We start from the raw sequence: 15,282 nt of genomic DNA, 5'->3' as shown, positions 1-15,282 counted from the left end.
CGACTTGTAAAATCAATGCTCGTGAATCTTGCTAGATTCGATCTACAACGATGTATCTCGTTGTTTTGAGCTGGAATACAAGTTTTCGCGCAGTTCTGAGAGAAAAAGTTTACACCTTTCTCTCGTCTACTCTTCGACGACTTGTAAAATCGATGCTCGTGAATCTTGCTAGTTTCGATCTAAAACGATGTATCCCGTTGTTTTGAGCCGGAATACAAGTTTTCGTGCAGTTCTGAGAGAAAAAGTTTACACCTTTCTACTCTTCGACGACTTGTAAAATCGATGCTCGTGAATCTTGCTAGTTTCGATCTAAAACGATGTATTCCGTTGTTTTGAGCCGGAATACAAGTTTTCACGCAGTTCTGAGAGAAAAAGTTTACAATTTTCTCTCGTCTACTCGTCGACGATTTGTAAAATCGATGCTCGCGAATCTTACTAGTTTCGATCTAAAACGATGTATACCGTTGTTTTGAGCCGGAATACAAGTTTTCGTGCAGTTCTGAGAGAAAAAGTTTACACCTTTCTCTCGTCTACTCTTCGACGACTTGTAAAATCGATGCTCGTGAATCTTGCTAGTTTCGATCTAAAACGATGTATCCCGTTGTTTTGAGCCGGAATACAAGTTTTCGCGCAGTTCTGAGAGAAAGTGTACACCTTTCTCTCGTCTACTCTTCGAAGACTTGTAAAATAGATGCTCGTGAATCTTGCTAGTTTCGATCTAAAACGATGTATTCCGTTGTTTTGAGCCGGAATACAAGTTTTCGCGCAGTTCTGAGAGAAAAAGTTTACACCTTTCTCTCGTTTACTCTTCGACGACTTGTAAAATCAATGCTCGTGAATCTTGCTAGTTTCGATCTACAACGATGTATCTTGTTGTTTTGAGCTGGAATAGAAGTTTTCGCGCAGTTCTGAGAGAAAAAGTTTACGCCTTTCTCTCGTCTACTCTTCGAGGACTTGTAAAATCGATGCTCGTGAATCTTGCTAGTTTCGATCTAAAACGAAGTAACCCGTTGTTCTGAGCCGGAATACAAGTTCTGACGCAGTTCTGAGAGAAAACGTTTACACCTTTCTCTCGTCTACTCTTCGAGGACTTGTAAAATCGATGCTCGTGAATCTTGCTAGTTTCGATCTAAAACGATGAATCCCGTTGTTTTGTGCCGGAATACAAGTTTTCGCGCAGTTCTGAGAGAAAAAGTTTACACCTTTCTCTCGTCTACTCTTCGACGACTTGTAAAATCGATGCTCGTGAATCTTGCTAGTTTCGATCTAAAACGATGTATCCTGTTGTTTTGAGCCGGATTACAAGTTTTCGTGCAGTTCTGAGAGAAAAAGTTTACACCTTTCTCTTGTCTACTCTTCGACGAGTTGTAAAATCGATGCTCGTGAATCTTGCTAGTTTCGATCTAAAACGATGAATCCTGTTGTTTTGAGCCGGAATACAAGTTTTCGCGCAGTTCTGAGAGAAAAAGTTTACACCTTTCTCTCGTCTACTCTTCGACGACTTGTTAAATCGATGCTCGTGAATCTTGCTCGTTTCGATCTAAAACGATGTATCCCGTTGTTTTGAGCCGGAATACAAGTTTTCGTGCAGTTCTGAAAGAAAAAGTTTACACCTTTCTCTCGTCTACTCCTCGACGAGTTGTAAAATCGATGCTCGTGAATCTTGCTAGTTTCGATCTAAAACGATGTATTCCGTTGTTTTGAGCCGGAATATAAGTTTTCGCGCAGTTCTGAGAAAAAAAGTTTACACCTTTCTCTCGTCTACTCTTCGACGACTTGTAAAATCGATGCTCGTGAATCTTGCTAGTTTCGATCTGAAACGATGTATCCCGTTTTTTTGAGCCGGAATACAAGTTTTCGTGCAGTTCTGAGAGAAAAAGTTTACACCTTTCTCTCGTCTACTCTTCGAGGACTTGTAAAATCGATGCTCGTGAATCTTGCTCGTTTCGACATAAAACGATGTATCCCGTTGTTTTGAGCCGGAATACAAGTTTTCGCGCAGTTCTGAGAGAAAAAGTTTACAATTTTCTCTCGTCTACTCGTCGACGACTTGTAAAATCGATGCTCGTGAATCTTGCTAGTTTCGATCTAAAACGATGTATTCCGTTGTTTTGAGCCGGAATACAAGTTTTCGCGCAGTTCTGAGAGAAAAAGTTTACACCTTTCTCTCGTCTACTCTTCGACGACTTGTAAAATCAATGCTCGTGAATCTTGCTAGTTTCGATCTACAACGATGTATCTCGTTGTTTTGAGCTGGAATACAAGTTTTCGCGCAGTTCTGAGAGAAAAAGTTTACACCTTTCTCTCGTCTACTCTTCGACGACTTGTAATATCGATGCTCGTGAATCTTGCTAGTTTCGATCTAAAACGATGTATTCCGTTGTTTTGAGCCGGAATACAAGTTTTCGCGCAGTTCTGAGAGAAAAAGTTTACACCTTTCTCTCGTCTACTCTTCGACGACTTGTAAAATCAATGCTCGTGAATCTTGCTAGTTTCAATCTACAACGATGTATCTCGTTGTTTTGAGCTGGAATACAAGTTTTCGCGCAGTTCTGAGAGAAAAGGTTTAGACCTTTCTCTCGTCTACTCTTCGACGACTTGTAAAATCGATGCTCGTGAATCTTGCTAGTTTCGATCTAAAACGATGTATCCCGTTGCTTTGAGCCGGAATACAAGTTTTCGTGCAGTTCTGAGAGAAAAAGTTTAAACCTTTCTCTCGTCTACTCTTCGAGGACTTGTAAAATCGATGCTCGTGAATCTTGCTAGTTTCGATCTAAAACGATGTAACCCGTTGTTCTGAGCCGGAATACAAGTTCTGACGCAGTTTTGAGAGAAAACGTTTACACCTTTCTCTCGTCTACTCTTCGAGGACTTGTAAAATCGATGCTCGTGAATCTTGCTAGTTTCGATCTAAAACGATGAATCCCGTTGTTTTGAGCCGGAATACAAGTTTTCGCGCAGTTCTGAGAGAAAAAGTTTACACCTTTCTCTCGTCTACTCTTCGACGACTTGTAAAATCGATGCTCGTGAATCTTGCTAGTTTCGATCTAAAACGATGTATCCTGTTGTTTTGAGCCGGAATACAAGTTTTCGTGCAGTTCTGAGAGAAAAAGTTTACACCTTTCTCTTGTCTACTCTTCGACGAGTTTACTGTAAAATCGATGCTCGTGAATCTTGCTGGTTTCGATCTAAAACGATGTATTCCGTTGTTTTGAGCCGGAATAGAAGTTTTCGCGCAGTTCTGAGAAAAAAAGTTTACACCTTTCTCTCGTCTACTCTTCGACGACTTGTAAAATCGATGCTCGTGAATCTTGCTAGTTTCGATCTAAAACGATGTATCCCGTTTTTTTGAGCCGGTATACAAGTTCTCGCGCAGTTCTGAGAAAAAAGTTTACACCTTTCCCTCGTGTACTCATCGACGACTTGTAAAAGCGATGCTTGTGAATCTTGCTAGTTTCGATCTAAAACGATGTATCCCGTTGTTTTGAGCCGGAATACAAGTTTTCGTGCAGTTCTGAGAGAAAAAGTTTACACCTTTCTCTCGTCTCCTCTTCGAGGACTTGTAAAATCGATGCTCGGGAATCTTGCTAGTTTCGATCTAAAACGATGAATCCTGTTGTTTTGAGCCGGAATACAAGTTTTCGCGCAGTTCTGAGAGAAAAAGTTTACACCTTTCTCTCGTCTACTCTTCGACGACTTGTAAAATCGATGCTCGTGAATCTTGCTCGTTTCGATCTAAAACGATGTATCCCGTTGTTTTGAGCCGGAATACAAGTTTTCGTGCAGTTCTGAAAGAAAAAGTTTACACCTTTCTCTCGTCTACTCTTCGACGAGTTGTAAAATCGATGCTCGTGAATCTTGCTAGTTTCGATCTAAAACGATGTATTCCGTTGTTTTGAGCCGGAATATAAGTTTTCGCGCAGTTCTGAGAAAAAAAGTTTACACCTTTCTCTCGTCTACTCTTCGACGACTTGTAAAATCGATGCTCGTGAATCTTGCTAGTTTCGATCTAAAACGATGTATCCCGTTTTTTTGAGCCGGAATACAAGTTTTCGTGCAGTTCTGAGAGAAAAAGTTTACACCTTTCTCTCGTCTACTCTTCGAGGACTTGTAAAATCGATGCTCGTGAATCTTGCTCGTTTCGATCTAAAACGATGTATCCCGTTGTTTTGAGCCGGAATACAAGTTTTCGCGCAGTTCTGAGAGAAAAAGTTTACAATTTTTTCTCGTCTACTCGTCGGCGACTTGTAAAATCGATGCTCGTGAATCTTGCTAGTTTCGATCTAAAACGATGTATTCCGTTGTTTTGAGCCGGAATACAAGTTTTCGCGCAGTTCTGAGAGAAAAAGTTTACACCTTTCTCTCGTCTACTCTTCGACGACTTGTAAAATCAATGCTCGTGAATCTTGCTAGTTTCGATCTACAACGATGTATCTCGTTGTTTTGAGCTGGAATACATGTTTTCGCGCAGTTCTGAGAGAAAAAGTTTACACCTTTCTCTCGTCTACTCTTCGACGACTTGTAAAATCGATGCTCGTGAATCTTGCTAGTTTCGATCTAAAACGATGTATCCCGTTGTTTTGAGCCGGAATACAAGTTTTCGTGCAGTTCTGAAAGAAAAAGTTTACACCTTTCTACTCTTCGACGACTTGTAAAATCGATGCTCGTGAATCTTGCTAGTTTCGATCTAAAACGATGTATTCCGTTGTTTTGAGCCGGAATACAAGTTTTCACGCAGTTCTGAGAGAAAAAGTTTACAATTTTCTCTCGTCTACTCGTCGACGATTTGTAAAATCGATGCTCGCGAATCTTACTAGTTTCGATCTAAAACGATGTATACCGTTGTTTTGAGCCGGAATACAAGTTTTCGTGCAGTTCTGAGAGAAAAAGTTTACACCTTTCTCTCGTCTACTCTTCGAAGACTTGTAAAATCGATGCTCGTGAATCTTGCTAGTTTCGATCTAAAACGATGAATCCTGTTGTTTTGAGCCGGAATACAAGTTTTCGCGCAGTACTGAGAGAAAAAGTTTACACCTTTCTCTCGTCTACTCTTCGACGACTTGTAAAATCGATGCTCGTGAATCTTGCTAGTTTCGATCTAAAACGATGTATCCCGTTGTTTTGAGCCGGAATACAAGTTTTCGCGCAGTTCTGAGAGAAAGTGTACACCTTTCTCTCGTCTACTCTTCGAAGACTTGTAAAATAGATGCTCGTGAATCTTGCTAGTTTCGATCTAAAACGATGTATTCCGTTGTTTTGAGCCGGAATACAAGTTTTCGCGCAGTTCTGAGAGAAAAAGTTTACACCTTTCTCTCGTCTTCTCTTCGAGGACTTGTAAAATCGATGCTCGTGGATCTTGCTAGTTTCGATCTAAAACGATGAATCCTGTTGTTTTGAACCGGAATACAAGTTTTCGCGCAGTTCTGAGAGAAAAAGTTTACGCCTTTCTCTCGTCTACTCTTCGAGGACTTGTAAAATCGATGCTCGTGAATCTTGCTAGTTTCGATCTAAAACGAAGTAACCCGTTGTTCTGAGCCGGAATACAAGTTCTGACGCAGTTCTGAGAGAAAACGTTTACACCTTTCTCTCGTCTACTCTTCGAGGACTTGTAAAATCGATGCTCGTGAATCTTGCTAGTTTCGATCTAAAACGATGAATCCCGTTGTTTTGTGCCGGAATACAAGTTTTCGCGCAGTTCTGAGAGAAAAAGTTTACACCTTTCTCTCGTCTACTCTTCGAGGACTTGTAAAATCGATGCTCGTGAATCTTGCTCGTTTCGATCTAAAACGATGTATCCCGTTGTTTTGAGCCGGAATACAAGTTTTCGCGCAGTTCTGAGAGAAAAAGTTTACAATTTTTTCTCGTCTACTCGTCGGCGACTTGTAAAATCGATGCTCGTGAATCTTGCTAGTTTCGATCTAAAACGATGTATTCCGTTGTTTTGAGCCGGAATACAAGTTTTCGCGCAGTTCTGAGAGAAAAAGTTTACACCTTTCTCTCGTCTACTCTTCGACGACTTGTAAAATCAATGCTCGTGAATCTTGCTAGTTTCGATCTACAACGATGTATCTCGTTGTTTTGAGCTGGAATACATGTTTTCGCGCAGTTCTGAGAGAAAAAGTTTACACCTTTCTCTCGTCTACTCTTCGACGACTTGTAAAATCGATGCTCGTGAATCTTGCTAGTTTCGATCTAAAACGATGTATCCCGTTGTTTTGAGCCGGAATACAAGTTTTCGTGCAGTTCTGAAAGAAAAAGTTTACACCTTTCTACTCTTCGACGACTTGTAAAATCGATGCTCGTGAATCTTGCTAGTTTCGATCTAAAACGATGTATTCCGTTGTTTTGAGCCGGAATACAAGTTTTCACGCAGTTCTGAGAGAAAAAGTTTACAATTTTCTCTCGTCTACTCGTCGACGATTTGTAAAATCGATGCTCGCGAATCTTACTAGTTTCGATCTAAAACGATGTATACCGTTGTTTTGAGCCGGAATACAAGTTTTCGTGCAGTTCTGAGAGAAAAAGTTTACACCTTTCTCTCGTCTACTCTTCGAAGACTTGTAAAATCGATGCTCGTGAATCTTGCTAGTTTCGATCTAAAACGATGAATCCTGTTGTTTTGAGCCGGAATACAAGTTTTCGCGCAGTACTGAGAGAAAAAGTTTACACCTTTCTCTCGTCTACTCTTCGACGACTTGTAAAATCGATGCTCGTGAATCTTGCTAGTTTCGATCTAAAACGATGTATCCCGTTGTTTTGAGCCGGAATACAAGTTTTCGCGCAGTTCTGAGAGAAAGTGTACACCTTTCTCTCGTCTACTCTTCGAAGACTTGTAAAATAGATGCTCGTGAATCTTGCTAGTTTCGATCTAAAACGATGTATTCCGTTGTTTTGAGCCGGAATACAAGTTTTCGCGCAGTTCTGAGAGAAAAAGTTTACACCTTTCTCTCGTCTTCTCTTCGAGGACTTGTAAAATCGATGCTCGTGGATCTTGCTAGTTTCGATCTAAAACGATGAATCCTGTTGTTTTGAACCGGAATACAAGTTTTCGCGCAGTTCTGAGAGAAAAAGTTTACGCCTTTCTCTCGTCTACTCTTCGAGGACTTGTAAAATCGATGCTCGTGAATCTTGCTAGTTTCGATCTAAAACGAAGTAACCCGTTGTTCTGAGCCGGAATACAAGTTCTGACGCAGTTCTGAGAGAAAACGTTTACACCTTTCTCTCGTCTACTCTTCGAGGACTTGTAAAATCGATGCTCGTGAATCTTGCTAGTTTCGATCTAAAACGATGAATCCCGTTGTTTTGTGCCGGAATACAAGTTTTCGCGCAGTTCTGAGAGAAAAAGTTTACACCTTTCTCTCGTCTACTCTTCGACGACTTGTAAAATCGATGCTCGTGAATCTTGCTAGTTTCGATCTAAAACGATGTATCCCGTTTTTTTGAGCCGGAATACAAGTTTTCGCGCAGTTCTGAGAGAAAAAGTTTACAATTTTCTCTCGTCTACTCGTCGACGACTTGTAAAATCGATGCTCGTGAATCTTGCTAGTTTCGATCTAAAACGATGTATTCCGTTGTTTTGAGCCGGAATACAAGTTTTCGCGCAGTTCTGAGAGAAAAAGTTTACACCTTTCTCTCGTCTACTCTTCGACGACTTGTAAAATCAATGCTCGTGAATCTTGCTAGTTTCGATCTACAACGATGTATCTCGTTATTTTGAGCTGGAATACAAGTTTTCGCGCAGTTCTGAGAGAAAAAGTTTACACCTTTCTCTCGTCTACTCTTCGACGACTTGTAAAATCAATGCTCGTGAATCTTGCTAGTTTCAATCTACAACGATGTATCTCGTTGTTTTGAGCTGGAATACAAGTTTTCGCGCAGTTCTGAGAGAAAAAGTTTAGACCTTTCTCTCGTCTACTCTTCGACGACTTGTAAAATCGATGCTCGTGAATCTTGCTAGTTTCGATCTAAAACGATGTATCCCGTTGCTTTGAGCCGGAATACAAGTTTTCGTGCAGTTCTGAGAGAAAAAGTTTAAACCTTTCTCTCGTCTACTCTTCGAGGACTTGTAAAATCGATGCTCGTGAATCTTGCTAGTTTCGATCTAAAACGATGTAACCCGTTGTTCTGAGCCGGAATACAAGTTCTGACGCAGTTCTGAGAGAAAACGTTTACACCTTTCTCTCGTCTACTCTTCGAGGACTTGTAAAATCGATGCTCGTGAATCTTGCTAGTTTCGATCTAAAACGATGAATCCCGTTGTTTGGAGCCGGAATACAAGTTTTCGCGCAGTTCTGAGAGAAAAAGTTTACACCTTTCTCTCGTCTACTCTTCGACGACTTGTAAAATCGATGCTCGTGAATCTTGCTAGTTTCGATCTAAAACGATGTATCCTGTTGTTTTGAGCCGGAATACAAGTTTTCGTGCAGTTCTGAGAGAAAAAGTTTACACCTTTCTCTTGTCTACTCTTCGACGAGTTTACTGTAAAATCGATGCTCGTGAATCTTGCTAGTTTCGATCTAAAACGATGTATTCCGTTGTTTTGAGCCGGAATAGAAGTTTTCGCGCAGTTCTGAGAAAAAAAGTTTACACCTTTCTCTCGTCTACTCTTCGACGACTTGTAAAATCGATGCTCGTGAATCTTGCTAGTTTCGATCTAAAACGATGTATCCCGTTTTTTTGAGCCGGTATACAAGTTCTCGCGCAGTTCTGAGAAAAAGTTTACACCTTTCCCTCGTGTACTCATCGACGACTTGTAAAAGCGATGCTTGTGAATCTTGCTAGTTTCGATCTAAAACGATGTATCCCGTTGTTTTGAGCCGGAATACAAGTTTTCGTGCAGTTCTGAGAGAAAAAGTTTACACCTTTCTCTCGTCTCCTCTTCGAGGACTTGTAAAATCGATGCTCGTGAATCTTGCTAGTTTCGATCTAAAACGATGAATCCTGTTGTTTTGAGCCGGAATACAAGTTTTCGCGCAGTTCTGAGAGAAAAAGTTTACACCTTTCTCTCGTCTACTCTTCGACGACTTGTAAAATCGATGCTCGTGAATCTTGCTCGTTTCGATCTAAAACGATGTATCCCGTTGTTTTGAGCCGGAATACAAGTTTTCGTGCAGTTCTGAAAGAAAAAGTTTACACCTTTCTCTCGTCTACTCTTCGACGAGTTGTAAAATCGATGCTCGTGAATCTTGCTAGTTTCGATCTAAAACGATGTATTCCGTTGTTTTGAGCCGGAATATAAGTTTTCGCGCATTTCTGAGAAAAAAAGTTTACACCTTTCTCTCGTCTACTCTTCGACGACTTGTAAAATCGATGGTCGTGAATCTTGCTAGTTTCGATCTAAAACGATGTATCCCGTTTTTTTGAGCCGGAATACAAGTTTTCGTGCAGTTCTGAGAGAAAAAGTTTACACCTTTATCTCGTCTACTCTTCGAAGACTTGAAAAATCGATGCTCGTGAATCTTGCTAGTTTCGATCTAAAACGATGTATCCCGTTGTTTTGAGCCGGAATACAAGTTTTCGCGCAGTTCTGAGAGAAAAAGTTTACAATTTTCTCTCGTCTACTCGTCGACGACTTGTAAAATCGATGCTCGTGAATCTTGCTAGTTTCGATCTAAAACGATGTATTCCGTTGTTTTGAGCCGGAATACAAGTTTTCGCGCAGTTCTGAGAGAAAAAGTTTACACCTTTCTCTCGTCTACTCGTCGACGACTTGTAAAATCAATGCTCGTGAATCTTGCTAGATTCGATCTACAACGATGTATCTCGTTGTTTTGAGCTGGAATACAAGTTTTCGCGCAGTTCTGAGAGAAAAAGTTTACACCTTTCTCTCGTCTACTCTTCGACGACTTGTAAAATCGATGCTCGTGAATCTTGCTAGTTTCGATCTAAAACGATGTATTCCGTTGTTTTGAGCCGGAATACAAGTTTTCGTGCAGTTCTGAGAGAAAAAGTTTACACCTTTCTACTCTTCGACGACTTGTAAAATCGATGCTCGTGAATCTTGCTAGTTTCGATTTAAAACGATGTATTCCGTTGTTTTGAGCCGGAATACAAGTTTTCACGCAGTTCTGAGAGAAAAAGTTTACAATTTTCTCTCGTCTACTCGTCGACGATTTGTAAAATCGATGCTCGCGAATCTTACTAGTTTCGATCTAAAACGATGTATACCGTTGTTTTGAGCCGGAATACAAGTTTTCGTGCAGTTCTGAGAGAAAAAGTTTACGCCTTTCTCTCGTCTACTCTTCGAAGACTTGTAAAATCGATGCTCGTGAATCTTGCTAGTTTCGATCTAAAACGATGAATCCTGTTGTTTTGAGCCGGAATACAAGTTTTCGCGCAGTACTGAGAGAAAAAGTTTACACCTTTCTCTCGTCTACTCTTCGACGACTTGTAAAATCGATGCTCGTGAATCTTGCTAGTTTCGATCTAAAACGATGTATCCCGTTGTTTTGAGCCGGAATAGAAGTTTTCGCGCAGTTCTGAGAGAAAAAGTTTACGCCTTTCTCTCGTCTACTCTTCGAGGACTTGTAAAATCGATGCTCGTGAATATTGCTAGTTTCGATCTAAAACGAAGTAACCCGTTGTTCTGAGCCGGAATACAAGTTCTGACGCAGTTCTGAGAGAAAACGTTTACACCTTTCTCTCGTCTACTCTTCGAGGACTTGTAAAATCGATGCTCGTGAATCTTGCTAGTTTCGATCTAAAACGATGAATCCCGTTGTTTTGTGCCGGAATACAAGTTTTCGCGCAGTTCTGAGAGAAAAAGTTTACACCTTTCTCTCGTCTACTCTTCGACGACTTGTAAAATCGATGCTCGTGAATCTTGCTAGTTTCGATCTAAAACGATGTATCCTGTTGTTTTGAGCCGGATTACAAGTTTTCGTGCAGTTCTGAGAGAAAAAGTTTACACCTTTCTCTTGTCTACTCTTCGACGAGTTGTAAAATCGATGCTCGTGAATCTTGCTAGTTTCGATCTAAAACGATGTATCCCGTTGTTTTGAGCCGGAATACAAGTTTTCGTGCAGTTCTGAGAGAAAAAGTTTACACCTTTCTCTCGTCTACTCTTCGAGGACTTGTAAAATCGATGCTCGTGAATCTTGCTAGTTTCGATCTAAAACGAAGTAACCCGTTGTTCTGAGCCGGAATACAAGTTCTGACGCAGTTCTGAGAGAAAACGTTTACACCTTTCTCTCGTCTACTCTTCGAGGACTTGTAAAATCGATGCTCGTGAATCTTGCTAGTTTCGATCTAAAACGATGAATCCCGTTGTTTTGTGCCGGAATACAAGTTTTCGCGCAGTTCTGAGAAAAAAAGTTTACACCTTTCTCTCGTCTACTCTTCGACGACTTGTAAAATCGATGCTCGTGAATCTTGCTAGTTTCGATCTAAAACGATGTATCCCGTTTTTTTGAGCCGGTATACAAGTTCTCGCGCAGTTCTGAGAAAAAGTTTACACCTTTCCCTCGTGTACTCATCGACGACTTGTAAAAGCGATGCTTGTGAATCTTGCTAGTTTCGATCTAAAACGATGTATCCCGTTGTTTTGAGCCGGAATACAAGTTTTCGTGCAGTTCTGAGAGAAAAAGTTTACACCTTTCTCTCGTCTCCTCTTCGAGGACTTGTAAAATCGATGCTCGTGAATCTTGCTAGTTTCGATCTAAAACGATGAATCCTGTTGTTTTGAGCCGGAATACAAGTTTTCGCGCAGTTCTGAGAGAAAAAGTTTACACCTTTCTCTCGTCTACTCTTCGACGACTTGTAAAATCGATGCTCGTGAATCTTGCTCGTTTCGATCTAAAACGATGTATCCCGTTGTTTTGAGCCGGAATACAAGTTTTCGTGCAGTTCTGAAAGAAAAAGTTTACACCTTTCACTCGTCTACTCTTCGACGAGTTGTAAAATCGATGCTCGTGAATCTTGCTAGTTTCGATCTAAAACGATGTATTCCGTTGTTTTGAGCCGGAATATAAGTTTTCGCGCAGTTCTGAGAAAAAAAGTTTACACCTTTCTCTCGTCTACTCTTCGACGACTTGTAAAATCGATGCTCGTGAATCTTGCTAGTTTCGATCTAAAACGATGTATCCCGTTTTTTTGAGCCGGAATACAAGTTTTCGTGCAGTTCTGAGAGAAAAAGTTTACACCTTTCTCTCGTCTACTCTTCGAGGACTTGTAAAATCGATGCTCTTGAATCTTGCTCGTTTCGATCTAAAACGATGTATCCCGTTGTTTTGAGCCGGAATACAAGTTTTCGCGCAGTTCTGAGAGAAAAAGTTTACAATTTTCTCTCGTCTACTCGTCGACGACTTGTAAAATCGATGCTCGTGAATCTTGCTAGTTTCGATCTAAAACGATGTATTCCGTTGTTTTGAGCCGGAATACAAGTTTTCGCGCAGTTCTGAGAGAAAAAGTTTACACCTTTCTCTCGTCTACTCGTCGACGACTTGTAAAATCAATGCTCGTGAATCTTGCTAGATTCGATCTACAACGATGTATCTCGTTGTTTTGAGCTGGAATACAAGTTTTCGCGCAGTTCTGAGAGAAAAAGTTTACACCTTTCTCTCGTCTACTCTTCGACGACTTGTAAAATCGATGCTCGTGAATCTTGCTAGTTTCGATCTAAAACGATGTATCCCGTTGTTTTGAGCCGGAATACAAGTTTTCGTGCAGTTCTGAGAGAAAAAGTTTACACCTTTCTACTCTTCGACGACTTGTAAAATCGATGCTCGTGAATCTTGCTAGTTTCGATCTAAAACGATGTATTCCGTTGTTTTGAGCCGGAATACAAGTTTTCACGCAGTTCTGAGAGAAAAAGTTTACAATTTTCTCTCGTCTACTCGTCGACGATTTGTAAAATCGATGCTCGCGAATCTTACTAGTTTCGATCTAAAACGATGTATACCGTTGTTTTGAGCCGGAATACAAGTTTTCGTGCAGTTCTGAGAGAAAAAGTTTACACCTTTCTCTCGTCTACTCTTCGAAGACTTGTAAAATCGATGCTCGTGAATCTTGCTAGTTTCGATCTAAAACGATGAATCCTGTTGTTTTGAGCCGGAATACAAGTTTTCGCGCAGTACTGAGAGAAAAAGTTTACACCTTTCTCTCGTCTACTCTTCGACGACTTGTAAAATCGATGCTCGTGAATCTTGCTAGTTTCAATCTAAAACGATGTATCCCGTTGTTTTGAGCCGGAATACAAGTTTTCGCGCAGTTCTGAGAGAAAGTGTACACCTTTCTCTCGTCTACTCTTCGAAGACTTGTAAAATAGATGCTCGTGAATCTTGCTAGTTTCGATCTAAAACGATGTATCCTGTTGTTTTGAGCCGGATTACAAGTTTTCGTGCAGTTCTGAGAGAAAAAGTTTACACCTTTCTCTTGTCTACTCTTCGACGAGTTGTAAAATCGATGCTCGTGAATCTTGCTAGTTTCGATCTAAAACGATGTATTCCGTTGTTTTGAGCCGGAATACAAGTTTTCGCGCAGTTCTGAGAAAAAAAGTTTACACCTTTCTCTCGTCTACTCTTCGACGACTTGTAAAATCGATGCTCGTGAATCTTGCTAGTTTCGATCTAAAACGATGTATCCCGTTTTTTTGAGCCGGTATACAAGTTCTAGCGCAGTTCTGAGAAAAAAGTTTACACCTTTCCCTCGTGTACTCATCGACGACTTGTAAAAGCGATGCTTGTGAATCTTGCTAGTTTCGATCTAAAACGATGTATCCCGTTGTTTTGAGCCGGAATACAAGTTTTCGTGCAGTTCTGAGAGAAAAAGTTTACACCTTTCTCTCGTCTACTCTTCGAGGACTTGTAAAATCGATGCTCGTGAATCTTGCTAGTTTCGATCTAAAACGATGAATCCTGTTGTTTTGAGCCGGAATACAAGTTTTCGCGCAGTACTGAGAGAAAAAGTTTACACCTTTCTCTCGTCTACTCTTCGACGACTTGTAAAATCGATGCTCGTGAATCTTGCTAGTTTCGATCTAAAACGATGTATCCCGTTGTTTTGAGCCGGAATACAAGTTTTCGCGCAGTTCTGAGAGAAAGTGTACACCTTTCTCTCGTCTACTCTTCGAAGACTTGTAAAATAGATGCTCGTGAATCTTGCTAGTTTCGATCTAAAACGATGTATCCCGTTTTTTTGAGCCGGAATACAAGTTTTCGCGCAGTTCTAAGAGAAAAAGTTTACACCTTTCTCTCGTCTACTCTTCGACGACTTGTAATATCGATGCTCGTGAATCTTGCTAGTTTCGATCTAAAACGATGTATTCCGTTGTTTTGAGCCGGAATACAAGTTTTCGCGCAGTTCTGAGAGAAAAAGTTTACACCTTTCTCTCGTTTACTCTTCGACGACTTGTAAAATCAATGCTCGTGAATCTTGCTAGTTTCGATCTACAACGATGTATCTCGTTGTTTTGAGCTGGAATAGAAGTTTTCGCGCAGTTCTGAGAGAAAAAGTTTACGCCTTTCTCTCGTCTACTCTTCGAGGACTTGTAAAATCGATGCTCGTGAATCTTGCTAGTTTCGATCTAAAACGATGTAACCCGTTGTTCTGAGCCGGAATACAAGTTCTGACGCAGTTCTGAGAGAAAACGTTTACACCTTTCTCTCGTCTACTCTTCGAGGACTTGTAAAATCGATGCTCGTGAATCTTGCTAGTTTCGATCTAAAACGATGAATCCCGTTGTTTTGAGCCGGAATACAAGTTTTCGCGCAGTTCTGAGAGAAAAAGTTTACACCTTTCTCTCGTGTACTCATCGACGACTTGTAAAAGCGATGCTTGTGAATCTTGCTAGTTTCGATCTAAAACGATGTATTTCGTTGTTTTGAGCCGGAATACAAGTTTTCGTGCAGTTCTGAGAGAAAAAGTTTACACCTTTCTCTCGTCTACTCTTCGAGGACTTGTAAAATCGATGCTCGTGAATCTTGCTAGTTTCGATCTAAAACGATGAATCCTGTTGTTTTGAGCCGGAATACAAGTTTTCGCGCAGTTCTGAGAGAAAAAGCTTACACCTTTCTCTCGTCTACTCTTCGACGACTTGTAAAATCGATGCTCGTGAATCTTGCTCGTTTCGATCTAAAACGATGTATCCCGTTGTTTTGAGCCGGAATACAAGTTATCGCGCAGTTCTGAGAGAAAAAGTTTACGCCTTTCTCTCGTCTACTCTTTGAGGACTTGTAAAATCGATGCTCGTGAATCTTGCTAGTTTCGATCTAAAACGATGTAACCCGTTGTTCTGAGCCGGAATACAAGTTCTGACGCAGTTCTGAGAGAAAACGTTTACACCTT

The sequence above is a fragment of the Amblyomma americanum genome, chromosome 8 (genome assembly GCF_052857255.1).
Source record: "Amblyomma americanum isolate KBUSLIRL-KWMA chromosome 8, ASM5285725v1, whole genome shotgun sequence".
NCBI classification, from domain to species: Eukaryota; Metazoa; Arthropoda; class Arachnida; order Ixodida; family Ixodidae; genus Amblyomma; species Amblyomma americanum.
This window is presented reverse-complemented; position numbering follows the sequence as displayed.